Source organism: Hemibagrus wyckioides, unplaced genomic scaffold (genome assembly GCF_019097595.1).
Source record: "Hemibagrus wyckioides isolate EC202008001 unplaced genomic scaffold, SWU_Hwy_1.0 Contig9, whole genome shotgun sequence".
NCBI lineage: Eukaryota > Metazoa > Chordata > Actinopteri > Siluriformes > Bagridae > Hemibagrus > Hemibagrus wyckioides.
Genome location: NW_026690811.1, coordinates 554,518 through 568,271, shown reverse-complemented (window position 1 = coordinate 568,271; position 13,754 = coordinate 554,518). Strand labels below are relative to the sequence as shown.

The following is a 13,754-nucleotide window of genomic DNA, read 5'->3' as shown; positions in this document are numbered from 1 at the left end:
ACCTTTGGCAGATATAACAGCTGAACACACTCGTGGCATTCTTTCTACAATAGAAATCAAATATTCTTCAGAAAGTTCTTCCCAAATCTGTTGCAGAAGTTTCCATAAATGTGTGGCACTTGTAGTTTTGCTTTCACTCTTCTGTCCAGTTCATCCCAAACCAGCTCCATGGGGTTTAAGTCTGGAGACTGTGCTGGCCACTCCATGTTTTCAAGCTTACCAACTTGTTCTTTTTTCCTGAGGTAGTTCTGGCATAGCTTGGACTTGTATTTTGGGTCATTATAGGATGAACCCCTGACCAGCTAGGTGCATACCAGAGGGTATTGCATGGCGCTGCAGAATGCTGTGGTAGCCGTTTTGGTTCAGGGTGCCTCTCACTCTGTACAAGTCACCGACCCTGGATCCAGCAAAACAGCCCCAGACCATCACACTTCCTCCTCCATGTTTGACAGTTGATGCCACACACTGTGGAACCATCCTTTCGCCTACTCGACGGCATACAAAGATCCTGCGTGATGAACTGAAGATTTCAATTTTTGATTCATCAGTCCATAATACCTTCTTCCAGTCTTCAGTAGTCCAGTGGCGGTGTTTCATGGCCCAGGCAAGCCTCTTTGTCTTATTCTGACGTCTTAGTAATGGCTTTCTTGCTGCAACTCGTCCTGTCAAACCTGCAGCTCAAAGTCTTCTCTTCACAGTTGAAACTGAGACTTGCTTACTACGACCACTATCAAGCTGTGCTTGAAGCTGTTGTCCTGTGAGCTGCCTATCACGCAAGCTGTTAACTCTCAGAAATTTGTCCTCTGATTCAGTTGTGGCTTTGGGTCTGCCAGACCTCTTCCTGTCAGAGTTTGCCCCAGTTTCTGAGTGCCTTTTGATGGTGAAGGAAACTGTACTCACTGACACCTTGACTTTCTTTGCAATTTCTCTGTAGGAAAGACCTACATTTTTAAGTGTTATGATGGTCTGTCTCTCTTCCATTGTTAATTGACTTTTTCTCGCCATTTTTGTAGCAACACGCTACTTTCTGCAGTACAATACTGTTCAACTGATGCTCACGAGGGTATGGTACCACAGTGTGTTCCAACACTGCTTTTATGCAGACAGAGGGGGTTGTAAGTAATCCAGAAAAGCTGGAAGACCTGTAGGAATTAGTAGCACCAGCTTTCAAGGCTTGATCAACCTCCATTGCTGCAGAACAGCTTTAAATTGTTAACCCATTTTGTGTTCCCTGAAAAAGGCCTTTTTGTATAATTCTGAAATGTACATTATTCTTCAGTTTTGGGTAACCTTACCTTTTTTTTAACCTCTGGCAGTTCACCACTTACCTTTGTACCATTTCAAGCTATTCATTGGACTTGAACGACTTGAATTGCAATAAATAACTGGAATAATTGGGGTGTTCTAAAACTTTTGACCGGTAGTGTATGTGTGTGTATATACACACACTTTACTGTGCAAACAGTGTGTATGTGTAAAAATAAGAATTAATAAGAAAAAAAGCTCAGATATTTAGAGACAGACCTTTTTTATTTATATATCTATTATAGAAGTCAGTATGAGTGAGAGTGAGGGGAATCACCTAGTCCCACCCCCTGTGAGGAGTCCATCCCCTCTCCGGACCCCACCCCCTGTGAGGAGTCCATCCCCTCTCAGGACCCCATCCCCTTTGAGGAGGCCACCACCTTCATCGAGTCCACAGCCTTCAACAGTTCCTTTGCCCCAGCCTTATTTCAATATCGACATCCACAGCATTGTGTCTGGTATGTACTATGCTCCTGCCACAGTGATAACTCCTGTCCCACGCCAGGGCATAAGGAGGAGGTGGGACGAAGAGGATGGCAATCAAGAAGCCCCTCTGAGTAGACGGCATCCTGTGGATCCTGATGGGGAGGTGGAGTTCATCAGGACGCCTGTCCTAGTCCCCACTTGGGTAGTTAGTATTTTTGTGAACGAGATGTAACTTTAAAAAGCTCAGTCTTCACCTCATGTTCATCACCTCGTATTCATGATGTAAGGTATGTATCTGTGGTAAGTATGTGTGGTAAGTATTTCACCCCTAGATTTCAGCATTAGTCTCATCTCTATCATAATCTATAAATGTAAACATTTTAATGATTGTAGAATTGTAGAAAATGTCTGCTGGTTTTTACATTTAGTTTTTGTTAAATGTATAGGATCTTTAGATTATTAATGTTGTTTTATTTCCTGTGTATTAGTCTAATTTACGTTAATAATATAATTATATTAATATAATTTGCATTGTTGTTGATTTATGCATTTCTGTAAATATGTAAATATTACATTTTTAAGATTTTTTTCAATAAGTTATAAAAATGTAGTGTACTCCCACCCCCCGAATCCCCCCCATTCCCTTCTAAACCCCCTAAACACCCCCACCCCCAAGTTTAGAGTTTATTAAGATATTTATACCACAGCGATTTCCCAGTGATAGCAATGTTTCATTTATTAAACATTAATGTTACATACAGTAAGCATTTCCTAAAAATGTCACATCAACCTTTTTAAGAATCACTTTATTAAACAACAATCAGTTTTTAAATTCATTCATCGTCTCAGATTATGTCTGGCATACACGTATTTATTTTAGAAATAATTATTATTAATATTAACGTATAATAAATGCTACTAAAATAATGCTAAAGTGATCATACTAAAATGTTTTAAAATAATGCACACATTTCAATTAGATTCAAGCATTTTGTTGTGGTATAAAATATGTTAATATCTGTAATAAGTTTAAAGTTCGTCATTGCTTGTAAATAGTTATAAATAGTTAATAAATTATTTTTTTTGTTCAGTACTCGTGTCTCCAGTGTCATAAAAAAAATAAAAACACATCATAAGCATTTCTCATTTATTTCTCATATAATTACACTGTAGAAATTCTCCATCTGCTGGAACTTTGGTGTTCAGAAGTAATTCCACTGTTTTCCTCTCACAAGCAAATACTTTCTAGCCAACAGTCTAAACCTGTTAAATCTGTAGAACTAATGATCTGGTGTTGTTGTAATGCCAAATAAACTGATAACAAGTGAAGCTCAAGATGTGATTTTAATTGTACATGTTCAAGTTAATTCACAAAGGTGATTGCAGCATGTTGGTCAAGTGATCAGTTCATAGATGAGACTTAGGAACTAACGCACCATGAGGAAGAAACTTCAGAGTTCAAAGCAGCATCAGCTCTAAATATGGAGGAAAAGCTGTCAGAGAGATGTTGTGGTCAGATAGACACCAGGGTTTATACATTATTAAAAACAAACTGGTCCATCTGTGGTAAAAAACACTGGCAGCTGTGGTTGCTAGAACTTTCCAAAAATGATTGTTACTGTTTATATATATACAGTATATCACTCATGGGATCAGTAAAGTCTATCTATCTATCTATCTATCGATCGATCAATCCATTGTCAATGTGTGAATATACTTTGCCCCAAAAAAAGGGAAAAGCATTATGAGTCAGAAATATATTTTGTTCACTACTTGTGTGTTATACCACATTATAACATGAACTGAAGTTTATTAACAGACTTGACATGAACACCATGTACCTCATAGTGCATACACAAGCACACCCTTCACATCACATGGCACCATGGCTCTACTTTCTTTTTGTACATACACGTCCTAGACTATATCAACACATTTGTCTTTAAAAACAGACAATAACAATTTACTACTTTTCCAACTCATCCCAAAACATTTTTTTTACTTTTTTTGTATTATATTTAATACACTACACTCACTGTACCACTTTCCCAAATAACACAACAGCCAACCAAAATAAATAAATGAATAAATAAATAAACCCTTAACAAAAAATCCACAGCATCTTTATCCAGATTCATTGGGGTTTTACAGATTTATCCTCTGGCATACTCTTCAGACACAGAAAGGCTTAATGTTAACAGACCTTTGAGATATTTCTGATACTACTGTTGAATTTTCACTTGCTCTTAACCCTGTTCCTGAAGTGTCACAGACGTTTTGTCTGACAGCTCTTCCACATCCTGCTCAGTATTCATTCATTTTGTTGCTTTTAACTGATCTACATGCTTTTTGTAGGACTTGCCCTTTCCCCAGACCAGGTAAGTAACTGGACCTAATGGCCTTCCACTTCTCTTCCCTTCCCCTGAACTGCTTCACATGTACCTTCTGCTGTGGATAAAATACTCTCACATGAACTGAACTTCTTATTTGTGTTTGCTGCTTTTCCTGCATTTGAGAAGAGAACTGTGGCTGTATCTGTGATAGCCTTCTTCTAATTTTTCTTTTCAGAAACAATTCAATTGGGACTGAAGTATTTCTGTAACAGAAAAAGAAATCTGTCAATGCAATGTGGAAGTGTGATGCCTAATTGTTTTTGCTTGTCCAATGACTGCTTAAAGGTTTACAAATTGAGGCCCATTAGCCGAATCAATTACCTTCAGTAATCTATAGCTGGCAAACATACTACACATCACCTCAACTGTTGCTTTAGCAGTAGTAGTAGTCATTAGTGTGATTTCTTTGGCACATAAAATAAAGATCTCTGAGCGTTTTCAAAATGTCAGCTAGTAGTGTTTCAGACGGTCTTTTTGGTGCCAATAAATCTGTGAGGAATGAAATAGTCTTTGCACCTACCATAGACAGAAAAAGTGTTGTGTGTTGTTTGCTTTCTTCGATTCCGCTGGCTTATTGTGCGAAGTGCTCTTCATAGCCTCTACAAAACACAGGCCCGATTCTGTGCTGAACACCGCCATCATCTCTCTCTCTCTTTAACGATCGCTTTTCAGCCTGGTGCTTCGTTGCCAAATTGTTGTCACTGGGCGGACACCTGGAATTTCTGAGCTGAGGAAGAAACCACGTTATAACAAACTGAAGATTATTAACAGATTCTATGAACATGATGCACCTCATAGCGTGTACACAAGCACACACACCTCACGTCACATGCCACCATAGCTCTACTTTTTTTAATACATACACATCAAAGATTATGTCAACATATTTGTCTTTATATTTGTTTTTATATACTTTTTAAATGATCTTTAATACGCTACAAATAGCTTAAAATTAAACTGATAAAAAAAGGACATGCAGTCTTCAAAGGATAAATTCATAGTTCACTTCTGGCAATAATGTTCTTTATGTGTTGTGCTTAGGGATGGTATGGATGTCCAACAGGAAGTAGATTTACTTTCAAACCAAAAAAATTCATAGTCTGGATTTATTGATGAGCGCACCAGAGAGGATAAAGTAAACAATAATCTCTGGTAATGTAGTACTTGTTTGGAATGAAGACTTGTTTATTCTCAGCCCATTTGATGCTCCATGTAGTTACCGTATGAATATGAACCTCCAACTCCCTACAACCTAATCTGAAAGAAGTGGGCACTTATAATAATTATATAAAATATTAAATCATCATTAAAACTTTCTTGGTACACAGATCATAATTCATGATGTCATCACTTACAGTTTCCTATTTCCACCTTTTCTCTCTTTTAATCTGTGCACAGTTCCACTTGCAGTACTGTTTCCTTTCCACTCTCTAACTCTGCACTACTGTGTGGTCCTCTTACTGCCGTCTCACGTTTTCCTAAATTATTACAAATTTGCTCCCAGTTTCGAAACCATTTTAGCCTCCAACGTTTGCCACTGGTTTCACCTATTAATTGTAGTCCTATATCCCCCTGGATCCATTAATTATTATTTTTTCTGATTATGTGAATTCTTCTTCTATAGTTGGTCAGTCTAATCATTAGGATGTCCTTATGATTATGGCTTTATCTTGATCAAAAGTGTATTGAGTACAAGTATGTGCACTGTGTATACATAATTTATATTAATTACAATGTACACCATCATGGCACCTGTTAGGGGGTGGGATATATTAGACAGCAAGTGAACAATTTTGTCCTCAAAGCTGATGTGTTAGACGCAGAAAAAATGGGCGAACGTATGGAGAAGAGGCAAATTATGATGGCTATACGACTAGATCAGAGCATCTCCAAAACTGCAGCTCTTGTGGCGTGTTCCCGGTCTGCAGTAGTCAGTATCTATCAAAGGTGGTCCAATGAAGGAACAGTAGTTTATGGCGGTGAGTGAGGGCAAGACTAGTGAGAAAACCTGAACACAATCAAAGGGGGCTGAACACAAATGCAGATAACCAGATCACAGTTCTGGAGAAATGTTTACTTATTTTTAATTAGATAATAATGCAGGTCAAATAATCAAAACAAAACAAAACAAATCCAACAAGTCAGCTCAAAAGACTTGACAGTAGTTCCAAAGAATAAATCCCCAAAATCCACAAGGTTAATCCAAAAGCATACAAAAGGTTCACAGGAGTCTAATCAAAAAACAAAGTCAATACTTCCAAAAAGTCATTCTAATTAGTCCACAAAATAAATCCATAAGGCATTCAAAAGAGCACTTGTCAATCAATCAAAACAAAGAACTATACCAGATGCACAAAGTCTTTTAAGGACAAGGCCATAAACCAGAGCACACGGCTGACCTAGACTTAATCAAGGTACAGGAAACACTAAGCAAAGTATTTGTGGAGGAAAAGGGTGACTTAAATACACAAACCTAAACAAAGCACAGGAGACACCTATTAGACATAATGACAGAGACTGGACACCAACAAAAAGGCAGTGGGGGTCTCTAGTGGCCAGAAAACAGTCCACAACCCTGACAGGAAACCAGTAGATATCAGTTTATATCTTGCTCTGTTCATGTTACAATTAGTTGCATATCTTACCTGTATATTTCAGTCTAGTTGTGTTGATATTTAACATGATCAGAAAATGACAGATGATTTTCAAAGTCTTTTCCTGTTTCTTCATAAAATGGACATAATAAAGCGTCCAAAAGTCAGAATGGACAAACCCATGTGTATAAATCACACCAAAATATGGATTTGAATTAAAACACTTAAGAGAAACATTATTTCAGACTTTTGGATAACAGCTGGATAGACTTTTATTTGATAATTATGTGCAGTATTGAGATTAAAATTTATACTTGATTTGGATTGGTCAGAAGGTGTTCAGCATGGACCTGATAGCAGTTCAGGTTTCAAATCAAATCTCTCTTTTTTAAAGAATGTCCTTTTTCTGATTATATATATACAGTTATACAAACCAAAAAATAGTGTATGTCAAATATGTACAGAAGAAACTGAATTTGAGTTTAGAGACTAACTAACTAACTAACTAACTAACTAACTAACTAAATATAATCACAATCGTTTACATCAGCAAACAAAACATTAATATAAATTATGTATACACAGTGCACATACTTGATCAAGCCACAATTATAAGGACATCCTAATGATTAGACTGACCAACTATAGAAGAAGAATTCACATAATCAGAAAAAATAATAATTAATGGCCCCAAGTTTCAGAAAATATGCCAGTATTGCCCTTTATTGTGTACCTAATTTTATCCAAATGAATGAAGCTCATAACATCTTACTGCCAGTCATCAAAAGATGGAGGGAGAATTTGTTTCCATAGCAGAAGAATATGCCATCTAGCTAATAATGTTACCGTTAAACGTGACTTTATTGGATTACCCGCAGAACTGGCGAGGAGTTCCCCAAATCGCTCAGTTAATAACGGCCGGGAACGCTTCCTCAACGGAATCCGAAAACGATCACTGATTGCAGCCAGCAGCATGTTGGTGTTGCGTTCATTTCGATTCACTGCGCAAAATGTTACATAACCAAAGCCACAGTACCATTGACCTCTTCAACTTAAATTGTACTTAATCTTCTTGATGAACCGAGGTGAACTCTCTCAGCGTTGCTAAGCCTAAATGCTACAGTTTTACCTACTTCCAGTCCTATGTGACAATTCTAACTACTTTACTAAATGTACTACAGTACATTAACAACTATAGTGTTTTGAGTACATTCTATGTGTTGATTGGTTCTTAAAGTACATGTCTTGTGGCCAGCCCAGCAGGAGACTCCAGAGTGTGTAAAGGCCTGACATGAGCACACCATGGTAACTGTTAGAAAAACACTAACTGATTTGTCATCACTTATTTATTTGTAGGCGATATTGGAGTAGTGTTTGGATATTTTATTTCTGGATTAACTTGATTTGTCTAACGCTTACTCTATCTCCTTGCTATAGCTCTCAGTGTGTGACTGAGAATGCAGAACACTGGTTTCAGCTGTGAGTGCTGTGATCATAATTTGGGCATGAATCAGATCGTCTCGGGATATAGCGCTAACAAAGACTACAGCCATTCCGATCATGTCTAAATCGAAAGCCAGAGGGCCGCCAGAAAGCATAGCGCTACGTATAGCGGCTGCGTTTTCGGAATCCCAAAACGATCACTGATTGCAGCCAGCGGTGTGTTGGTGTTACGTTCATTTCGATTCATTGCGCAAAAACGGTATATAACCAAAGCTACAATACCACTGAACTCTTCAACTTAAATCGTTCTTAAGCTTCTTGATGAACTGAGGAGAACTCTCTTTTGGCTTATTTTCTCTCTCGGTGTCTGTGAGTGTCAGTCCCAGTGTCAATAGAACTAATCATGTAGTGTATCCGGGTTGCAGGATTTTTAAATTTATTTGTTTGTTTTTTTTTTTATTTAAAAAGCACAGAAGGTATCATTTGCGTATGAATCTGTTCGTCTCTCGATATAGTGTCAAAAACGACTACAACTATTCCAATCATGTCTAAATCAAAAGCCACTGCACCAGGCCAGAGGGGCGCCAGAACCCATATCACAACATGTAGCAGCTCCTTTTACCTGCTGGCCCTGGTGTGTGGGGTGCTGTGATCGTATAGTGGTTAGTACTCTGTGTTGTGGCTGCAGCAACCCCGGTTCGAATCCGGGTCACGGTATTAGCTTTTCCACATCACCGCTGAATGCTAGGCATGGCTTTTGACCTCTGGCCATTTGTCACTTGAAAAGCATAAACAGGTAGGACCCTGCTCCCCTTAAGGCTCACGTGGGCCAGTGGCGCAATGGATAACGCGTCTGACTACGGATCAGAAGATTCTAGGTTCGACTCCTGGCTGGCTCGGCTGCCTTTTAAGAGCCCAGAGGTGTGCCACAAACTCCAGCTGCCGAATTGCTGGCAGAGTAACACCTCCCACAATCCCTGAAATGCGGAGAGTCCTGTACTGGGAGCTACGCTGGCTTTCTGCATCAGGAACACCAGCCCACGCTCTGTCTAGCGGCTGATCTTCCACTGGAGTGACAGCTCGAGTAGCTGGATGTTCGGTCAGCGCTGGCCAATTTTGTGCTCTGCAATGCAAGGTCCCCATGCAAAGCTCTGGATGATACCTCGCCGGAAATCAAACTGCTTGGTGGTCGAGTAAAACACCGATCTCAACACTCCAGAGGAGCCCTCCCATATGGTCTAGCGGTCAGGATTCCTGGTTTTCACCCAGGTGGCCCGGGTTCGACTCCCTGTATGGGAACATGACTTTATTGGATTGCTTGCAGAGCTGGCAAGAAGTTCACCAAATCACTCAGTTAATAACGGCCGGGAACGCTTCCTCAACAGAAACCAAAAACGATTACTGATTGCAGCCAGCAGCATGTTGGTGTTGTGTTCATTTCGATTCACAGCGCAAAACGTTACATAACTGATTTGTCATCACTTATTTATTTGTAGGCTCCCATGGGCCAGTGGTGCTACTTGAAGAACGATAGTCTGGGTCAGCCGGCCAATCACAGCTCACCTGGGAAATCTTTCTCGCCCAATCACATCGGCCCGTTACATCTTTATTCCCCAATCCCTGTGCTGAAAAGATGGACAGACAATGGGGCCCGCCCACGGCAATCGATGGATCGTGCGCGCTAATGACGTGTCATTCAAGTCAAATGTATTCGCATAATTACAGTGTGGCACAGAAGCGGAGTGTGGTACAGTAGCGGATTACAAACGAATTACTGCGTCAGGTAAGAGACTATGTTTTTTCAGTGTGGGATTTACCTTTTTATTTTAATAACTTTGTTTAACCTTTATTTTAGTAGGTTTTTATTTATCTTTACTTTAACGGTTGTTGTTTACACATCTAGATGTAAATATCTGGAAATGAAATGTGAGAATTCTGGTCTTTAGCCTTATATACTTTTTTGGAACTTAAAGCCAAATTGTCTTCAAAGTATAAAAAACCATTTGAGTATTTTCAGAGGGGACTGTACAAATAGTCTTAATAAGTGAGCGAGTGTGTATCTCTGATAGAAACTACTATATATTAACTGTACCAAGTCAGTGTGTTTTATGAGTATTGTTCATTTCCATCAATCTAACCTAACACTAGCCTACAATCTCCACAGAAGGTTGATCTGAAAAAGAGACCTCAGTCTGGGAATTCCTCCACATCTAAGAGTACATCCCCTACCCTGACTCCATCGCCATCCCCAACTCCTAAGCCTCTAATTGGTGAAACCCTGTCTTCTGCTTCTTCCCAACCATGTTCTAAAAGTAGTGGTGGCTCCAGCAGTGGCAGCATCACTGATGAAGGTCAGTGCAAATAAAGATGATCAGACTTTATGGTGTGTAGGAATGTACTCTCATTCACACTATTGCAGTTTACCAGTCTCTAACATACAAAAGCCAACATGGTTGTGGACCATGAACGTAGACACGGTATTCAGAAATGAACACATCTATCTACAAAATACATAGACCACCCTGAGCAAATTGTGTCAAGACATAGAGCAGGGTAAAGGTATAAACCATAGCTTTAGAAGTCCTCTGCAGAAAAGGGAGTACTTGCTGGAAGTACAGCCATCTCAGAAGTTCTCCATCAGTAAGAGCTTTATGTTGGAATAGCTAAATGAAAACTGCTGCTGAATATAAGCACTGCTCAATATTTGGGCAATACCACTGTTATTGTGAAGCATGGTGTTGGCAGGAGTACTTCTCAGTGGCAGGAGGGGAAAGACGGGTCAGAATTAAGGGAAGGATGAAAGCAGCCGAAATACAGAGAGGTTCTTAAAGAAAACTTGCTCCACAGTGGACACAGCCTCAGATTTTAAGACAAGGTTTAACCTTTCAGAACGACAACATGAATATATCCAAGACAACCCTGGAGTGGCTTTGGAACAAGTTTCTAAATGTCCTTAAATGGCCCAACCAAATCCCAGACCACATAGGACTTCAGTGAAGCAACATGAAGATGGCAGTTACACCTGTAGCCTGTAGAGTCTTGTCAAAGTAGACTTAGAGCTGTACTCAGTAAATTGTGCATAAATCATAAGTGAGAAGTGGATTAAATTGTTTCCAAACCTACAGTGTCAATGATCTTTACTTTTATTCCTTTTTCACAGATGAGCTGTCAGGTATACAAAGAAAACTTTCCCTGGAGAAGTATCAGCCCATCTTTGAAGAACAGGAGGTATAGACATGGCCATCTCTAAAGTCTGCAACTTTTTCTTGTACTTACATGTTATTAAAATAATGGATTTAACACAATAGTTTGATTTTCTCTTCAACCAAATTCCTATTTCCAAACACTACAATTGCATGCTTGCATTTTTCCTCTCTGTAAATTACCTGTATTGTTTTATTTACAGGTAGACATGGAGGCCTTTTTGACTCTGACTGATGGAGATCTGCAGGAGCTGGGGATTAAAACAGACGGGCCCAGACAACAGATTCTGGCAGCCATTTCTGAACGTAATGCTGGAAAGGTGTGTTTTTTAAAAACTGCTAGTCAGCGTTGTCTAATCTGGTCCCATGTTTATAGACGGTTCTGTTATATCATATGAATTTTATTATTTTACTATCCACAATTTCCAGTCATCTTTTGGGAGTAGCGCAGCATCCTGCAGGTTATTCACATTTTGAGTATTAAACACAAGATATAATAGATATAAGATATAAATTAAACATTATATAGATTGTAAATTTTCACATTTTTTGCAGAATCTTTGTGTACTTATTGCCATTTCACTGTATCTGGAAGCTCTAATATACTTTATATTTATTTTTTTATACTCCAGTTTGGGCAAGACATCAGCTGCATTCCCTTAACAAAAGGTAACACTTTTGGCCAGATGAGGGACTGGAGAATGGTGCCAACTCACTTCAAGACTGATCGTACCCAAAGCAAATGAGAAGTCACAAAGGACCTCACACGTTATTCTGCATAAGGGACCGCATCTTAGAATAACGCATACAAGCATTGACATAGGGTCGCATATTGGATGTGTCTATTTTGCCATCCAATTTGTGGTGTTTAATGTATTGCTAAGTTTGGGCATGATGACAAATAACTGTCTCAGATGATATGATGTACACTGATCAGCCATAATATTAAAACCACTTGCCTAATACTGTGTAAGGCCCTATCGATACAAAAACAGCTCAGACCTTTCAAAGCTTGGAGTCTACAAGAGCTCTGAAGTATGCTGTGGAATCTGGCACCAGCAGTATCTACAAGCACAGGTAATAAATAAAATAAGAAGGAATATAACAAAAAATACTAAAATACCCCAATTTAAGGGTACAAAAATATAACAAAAAATATACAAAAATATAACAAAAAATATTAGACATTTGTAGTCTAAAATTTACCTTTGCTCCAGAGACTTTCAGTGGGGTGTACTCATTTTTGCATCACCCTAATTTGAGTAAAACTGAAAATTTTGTTCTCTAAGTTGTAAAAGTTATAAAAGTTCAGATGTTATGATTAGTCCCGACTGACCTTTCTGACCTGCTTTCCTTTCTCGAATTTGCTAGAAACATGGATGTTAGACGTGGTTCATGATGTGTTTATGTGTAATGTTGGTATTTGCAATATTTTGTTGTGCAATGAGAAGTAAGGTCCAACTGCCAGCATGAGGAAATGGACCAAAAATGTCCTCCAAGAAATGTGATCTCAAGGTGATCTTGCATGTCTAAAAGCTATACAGATGCCATTGATGGTAGACGATTATAATGAGCTAGCTCTTGACAGCTGTTGGTTTTATACTGCACTTTCTCAGGTTGTGCTGTATTTTGGTTTATAATGTTAATTTCCAACTATCATTGCCCTACCTGCTGCTGACTACCAGGATCAGGTGTGTATATTTCAATTAAAAATACACTTCTGAAACTCTCAAAGTTTAGTAGAGAAACACAAAACAATGACTAAGGAAATGTTTAAATTAAGTAGACTTTACTAGCAAAAAGTATTTCTTGCATAGAGAAAATTAAGTAATAAATACAAAGACTAGTCTTAATCTACATAATAATCTGATGCAAAAAGTTACCTTCATTGTTTAAATTAGATCAGGCTGGATATTTTTATCAGCGTACAAACAAACAGTTTTACAATCTACATTTACAAGATTTATCAGACTCTCTTATCCAGAGCAACTCACATTTCCACAGCTGAGCAGTTAAGGGGTAAAGGGCTTTGCACAAGGGTCCAGCAGCAGCAGCTTGGATTAAATTGTTTAAATTGCAGTTTTATTTAAATAGCACACAAAGGTAATATTTCTAATCATGTCATTTCATATTTATGGCAAAAAAATAAAAACAGCAAGCCCACTCAAATCCAGTTTAAAACAAATGAGACAAGTCTTTTAAGAGCAAATGATGACATATAAAATAAGCTGTGTGAGCTGTGTCTGTGCTTATGGTATCTGTCTGTCCATCTCAGTCTGTCCATAATCTGAGGTGTTACAAACAGCAGAACTGATTACTGGAAGAGTTTAAGAGTGAACAGATATGTAGAGATTGATATGATTTTTTTCCAGAGGATGAAAGCTGATTTA

The 13,754-nt window shown here is 38.5% G+C and overlaps 2 non-coding genes across 2 annotated transcripts; both read left to right on the top strand.

The window, feature by feature from the left end:
* Positions 1 to 8,987: 8,987 nt before the first annotated feature.
* Positions 8,988 to 9,060, top strand: trnar-acg (transfer RNA arginine (anticodon ACG)). The gene has a single exon. It is a non-coding gene; the product is annotated as a tRNA-Arg (tRNA).
* A 328-nt stretch (positions 9,061 to 9,388) lies between these two features.
* trnae-uuc (transfer RNA glutamic acid (anticodon UUC)) lies at positions 9,389 to 9,460 on the top strand. The gene has a single exon. It is a non-coding gene; the product is annotated as a tRNA-Glu (tRNA).
* The last annotated feature ends 4,294 nt before the right edge of the window (positions 9,461 to 13,754 follow it).